We start from the raw sequence: 6,088 nt of genomic DNA, 5'->3' as shown, positions 1-6,088 counted from the left end.
AATTATGTTCCCTTTCCTCCCAATCAGGGGAATTTGAAGTAGGATTGATGAAATCCTGGAAATCGTAAGCAAAAATGTCATTTCTGCATTTTTATGGCCACAGGGTCCTGTGTTTTCATCAGATTCTTGAAGATATCACAGAGCCCAACAATGCTAAGAATCTCTGCTTTGAATCCATGTGCTTTCACCCAGCTCTGTGGTACAAGGCACCCTGCCCCTGGGGCAATCTGTCTGTGGTCCCTGCAAAGATGATAAACCCACATCAGAGACACTCACTCTTCTGCATGTCAGTGGACTCCACTGCCAGCTCTTCCTCCACAATGACGTCACTATCGCCATCTTCAAGATTCATTTCTGTCTCATCTAGAACACTGTCTTCCTCCTCTTCCTCCTCCTCATCTTCCTTGGAGACATCCTTTAATGTGGCAAGTAGTCTGTTGTAACCAGAAACTTGTTCTGGTTCACTCTATGCTTCACTTTCAGAACTTGAAGTATCTATAAACTCTCTGACTAAAAGGAAAATGGGGATTTTAAAAACAAAAATTATACTGGTCTTGTTGCTACCCCACGACTATCATCAGGCCCACAGTGGAACCAAGTTCAGACTTTTCTAAATAAAAACTAGCTTTTCTGCAAATATGCAATCCTATCTATTCAACCAGACCGAGCACCAAATTTGTTTCAAACAGCTAATCTAGCTATGATTCTAGAAGCGCTTCCTCTTCTTTGAACTGCTCATGTTCCACATGGGAAGACAGCAAACTAAACACATGGAGCTTTAGGTTATAAGGCGATCTAACCTATGTGTCAGACATTTGGCACCTTTAAAGGAGCAACAGGAAAACTTACAACAAAAAAGTACTTTATTTCTGAGTCTGTGGTAATGAAATAAGACCTTTGATGATTTTGCACTCTATTTTATGTTAAGCAAATATGACATTCCCTCTTAGGATTCACCAAGAGCCCTCTGGTAAGCCTCCTTAACAGGTTCTAACAGGCTAATCTCTCAGGACAGTTCCATACTCTATACTACATTAGTTATCACAATGGCATTTTAACAGACATCTGCACTTAAAACTAAGCAACATTACTAAAATATAGCTTACATCTAAAATCAAAGAGAGTGGAAATGTAGCCAAACTTTAGTACCATATATAATCTTAAAAGTAACAGTCCAGAATCTACTATCATAAAGAAGGTATAAAGCATTACCAGTTGACAAGTCTGTGGTTTTGTTTCCTTTCTGGAAACCCTGAGAAGAAACAGGCAATGTTAAACTTTAACTACTAGTAGGTAGCAATTAGGAAAAGTCTAATGATACAACTTTAAATGAACATGGCAGACTATACCGTTATAAATACATTATATCTATTGTCAAGTAAAAACTCCATATGCATTTGGACAGGTTTTGGAAGGATATGCCAAATAGATAATAAGAGACGAATGAAAAAGTCTAACAAGACCACATGACAAATACTACAGTCACACAGTAACAGGCTCTCATCCAAAAGATGGGAAATTTTGGCAAATAAAAGCCCTCGGGGTTCACCTTTTCTAGCAAATTTCTTAAGTAGACTATCCCTCTAACTGTTGATAAAGCAGCCCAAAGGGGTGGGATGAGCACTAAGATCATAACTGAGAGTCTGGACACTTAGAGAGGAACCCACAACTACCCAAACATTAGTTTCCTCATGGTCATTGAATAGATAGGTGATGTCGAGGGTCCCAAGCAATTCTTTTTTTATTTTTTTTAACTTCTTTAATTTATTTATTTTGGCCTGCTATGGGTCTTCGTTGCTGCGCCCGGGCTTTCTCTAGTTGCGGCGACAGGTGGCTTCTCTTGTTGCGGAGCAGGGGCTCTAGGCTCGCGGGCATCAGTAGTTGCACCAACCTGGCTCAGTAGTTGTGGCTCGCGGGCTCTAGAGTGCAGGCTCAATAGTTGTGGCGCACGGGCTTACTTGCACCGCGGCATGTGGGATCTTCCCGGACCAGGGCTCGAACCCCTGTCCCCTCCCTTGGCAGGCGGATTCTTAACCACTGCGCCACCAGGGAAGCCCCCAAGCAATTCTTTAAAAACATAGAAAACGAACACAAGCTTATAAAACCTCTGCCCAGTCGCCACACAGGAGGCGTGCCGTCTAGCATAAAACTACAGGCTCAACAAAGGGTAGGAAGACCGGCGAAGAACCCCACCTCAGGCGGGAAGCCGCCAGGATCCCCGGGCGAGCTAGGCCGGCGCCGGGGCAGCGTGGCACGCGGCGGGAGCTGCCCTGTCACTACCCCCGGGGCACCGGCGGACCAAACGCGGGGACACGCGGGCTCCCACCGGGAAAGGACGCCGGCAGCGCCGGTCCCAGCCTTGCCTCTCCATACCTGTCATAGAAGGGATGCTCCTCGCCGAAATCCCTTAGATGATGCTTCTGCTTTTTAGTTAGGGAGTTGAGCAGCTGGCTCTGGCTCCGGCTCCGGCTCCGGCTCCGGCTCCGGCTCCCGCGTTTGCCCATGGGGAAGACGTCAAGTCAGCCAACCTCCAAGAACCGCGTTTTTCACCTGGCAGTCGTCTCGTCAACCCACTCACGCGGGATTGCCAACGGCGCTTTACGGCGGAAGCAGGGTGCCATAAAGCAGACCCGCTTTACGTCGCGCTTGTACGACAGGCGTTAGAACTTCCTGTTTCCCATTCCGCCCCCTAGCGAGGCGCTTTGGAAGCACGCGCACGCATGCGCAGCTTTTCTCTGTGCCCCGTAAGGAAGGCAGGCAAGGGAGGCTTCGGGCTTCCCCAGGTATGTAAATGGGTGGGTGTACTTTGTGCGTCTGTTTTGGCTGTGAGAATCAGCCTGCATAAACGTGTAGTAACTGAGATGGTTGAATGCAGTGCCTTTCTATTATGCCATAATACAAATACCAACTAACATTTAAGGCTGCCGGTGCATCTCAATTCATCCTCACAACAGTAAACAAATAGACCTTGTTAATAAGCCTGATATTGGAGATGAGAAAGCTGATGCTTACAAAAGGTTACATACACACTAGCAAGAGAGGAGATGGAAACCTAATTCTCTCTGGTGCGACCACAGGCTTTTCCCACTAGGATCTGCCACATGCGTGTGCTGTGTGAAGAATGAGGACGCAAGGCTGAGATCCCCGCCCTTACCCTACCCCCTCATTTTCTGAAAGTATTGCAAGGGCCCTTGGTAACACATCTGTTCTGGCATTTTTCATGTTATAAAAGCAAAAACACATCCAGAGAGGTAAAGTGACTTTCCTAAATCACCCGAAGAGTCGATGTTAGAGAAAGCAGTAAAACTCAATAAAGTGTCTCAAAACTGAATTGGGGCAAATTGGGATGGAAAACTTTTAAAGGGTAAGTAACTTTTCTATATCTGGGTCGTGGTGGTGGTTACACCTGGTATACAATTACCAAAATTAATCAAACTGTACCTTTGAAATTGGTACATTTTAATGCAAGTAAATAATAATCTCAATAAACAAAGAGGTAAAAACAGCGCAACTGGACTTAATACTCTAGAGACAGGCAGAGTGTGCAGGGATACTTAAAAACCACAGGATAGGGCTTCCCTGGTGGCGCAGTAGTTGAGAGTCCGCCTGCCGATGCAGGGGACATGGGTTCGTGTTCCGGTCCGGGAGGATCCCACATGCCGCGGAACGGCTTGGCCCGTGGGCTATGGCCACTGAGCCTGTGCGTCCGGAGCCTGTGCTCCACAACGGGAGAGGCCACAACAGTGAGAGGCCCACGTACCGCAAAAAAAAAAAAAAAAAAAAAAGAATGCATATTATAGTCTTCAGGATGACTACTAAGAGAATAGTAGAAGAGTGAAAAACTTAATTAATGTGTGATTTTGGTGAGTCAAGGATGAATGCTATTGTCTTACTATTACTAAAAGAATAGTAAAAAAGTGAAATATTTCCAAGCTAATAGAGGGCGAAAGTGGAATAAGAGAAAACCATCCACTCAGAAGGAGGCAAGAAAGGAGAGAAAAAGGAATATAGCACAGATGGTACAACTGGTATTGAGCAAGAAGGTAGATTTAAACCCCAGTACACGAGTAATTACATAATATAAATGGACTAAAAGTCAAAGATTGTCAAACTGGATTTTGTAAAAATGATACGCTATTTGAAGGCATATGTCTAAACCTTAAGACAAAAATTGACAGAGAACATATGAAAAAGATATGGTATGAAAACTCTAACCAACAGAAAGCCAGTGATGAAGCTAAATGACAAAGGAGACGTTAAGGGAGAAACACTACTAGAGATGAAAAGGGACATTTCATGATGATCTAAAGTTTTGCTCTACAGGAAGTATTAGGATTCTAAATTTATATGCACCTAGTAACACAGCCTCAAAATATATAAAGCAAAAATCGTTCATATTAAAAGAAGAAACAAATGACAAACATGTTGAGATTTTTAAAAACATTCTCAATGATGGAACAAAAAGACAAAAAAAAATCAATATGAGAATTTAAGTTGGAACAACATCATTGGCAAACTTGATTTAATGGATCAATTCTTTCTTAGATAATTTCACGATTAATATCTGAAGGCAGTCTAGGGTTGTGGTTACACACAGGAGCTTTGGAGTCAGGCAGACCTGGATTCAAGCTCTGCCACAACTACTTTATGCAAGTGAACTTGGATAACTTCCTTCACCTCTGTGAGCCTCAGTTTTCCCGACTGTAAAGTGGGGTGAATACCAGTATAGACCGCATGGGGTCATTGTGAGGATGAACAGAGATGATGCAGGTGGAGTGCTTGCCCCAGAGTGGTTCCCAGGCCGACCTGTCCCTGCCATACCTTGCTCTTTTCCCACAGCGTCATAGAGATCAGGCTCTGCTCGGTACTGCTCCTTTTCAGCTCCACCCTGAGCTTCCTCATTTCTTTTTCCATGTCATGGATTTGCTGAAAGAGTTCGAACAACAGGGAAGTCAACTTCACAACTCATTTCATCCGGTTCATTAAGGCAGAAACCTAGTCTGGGATTCGCTTCATTCCTTCCCTTGGGGGACAATTCCACATCTTTGAGGCAAAGTAGACTTTCTTTCAACGGATGCAATGAAAGGGCTGGGTGAGGGAAAATTTGAGTTTCTTTTGAAGATCAGCATGGATCCTGGATTAAACAGTACAAGATACCTATCCACTCATTAGAGTCTCTTTCCTTGGGGCACATTTTTGAGTTCAATCTAAATAAGGGCTGTTTGGAAGACACAATGGGCACAGTTTGGAAGAAAAGAACAATGACATTTTTATCTCATTTGAGGCAGAGAAGTGTGCTCCTGACAGAGAGAAGAACACACGTCTCCTGCCCCCGTCCCAGGCACCGTCCTTCCCAACGGATGGAAAACGTATGCCTGGTGATGTGCACGAGGGTTCGGGCCTGTACAGGGGGTGAATATTTACATTGAGTGGTCATCTTTTCACTGTATTGATTTTTATGTTCACCTTCCATACAAGGCCAGTGATACATTTGCTTTTTATTTTGTTTTTATGAATTGTTGTAAAATTGAATGTATTTAAGCAAAACTACTTCAAGAAGAGTTGTGTTAATAACAGTGCTCAGGGCTGTGATAAAACTTGTGACAGTGGATCATGAAAGTCTGGGCATCACAAGTCCAGGGGTAGGGACCACGGTGAATTTCTAGCAGCATATGGTGGCCACCTCCCGTCCCTTTCCCCAGGGGAAACCTGATGAGGGACCTTGAGCCAACTGCCCAGAAAATCTGGGGAGAGTGTGTTTTCCATGGTCTTTTCACCCATCTCTTTGAGGCTAGCAAATCAAAGAATTAGGAGACTACATTAACAGACAAACACCCAGAAAGCCCCAGAGCTTGTGCTAGCTAATGGGCCATGGAACCCGTCCAAAACCCTCAAGGCCATAATCTAGGCTTTCAGTGGACACCTAGGGGTCAGGAGGTTCAACGCACGGTTTTGCAGAGTTTTAACTCTTTCTCTTGGGCTTCCCAGTTCTCCTTCTGGGCATCTTCCTTCTGTAACTCTTCTTTCAGCACTGAGCACTGTGCATAAAATTGACAAGGCCACGGGGGCTTGGCTGGGGGTCCCAAGT

At 44.5% G+C, this 6,088-nt stretch overlaps 1 long non-coding RNA gene across 1 annotated transcript; it reads right to left on the bottom strand.

Annotated features, from left to right (window-relative positions):
• Nucleotides 1-241: 241 nt before the first annotated feature.
• Nucleotides 242-2,585, bottom strand: LOC308610829. The gene is made up of 3 exons (XR_014014666.1): nucleotides 2,374-2,585; nucleotides 1,213-1,252; nucleotides 242-510 (listed from the first exon to the last, which is right to left on the bottom strand). It is a non-coding gene; the product is annotated as an uncharacterized lncRNA (long non-coding RNA).
• Nucleotides 2,586-6,088: the final 3,503 nt, after the last annotated feature.

The sequence above is a fragment of the Mesoplodon bidens genome (assembly GCF_964165515.1).
Source record: "Mesoplodon bidens genome assembly, contig: HAP1_SCAFFOLD_238, whole genome shotgun sequence".
Classification (NCBI taxonomy): Eukaryota; Metazoa; Chordata; class Mammalia; order Artiodactyla; family Ziphiidae; genus Mesoplodon; species Mesoplodon bidens.
The sequence above is the reverse complement of the archived record's forward strand: the minus strand, read 5'-3'. Positions and strand labels throughout refer to the sequence as shown.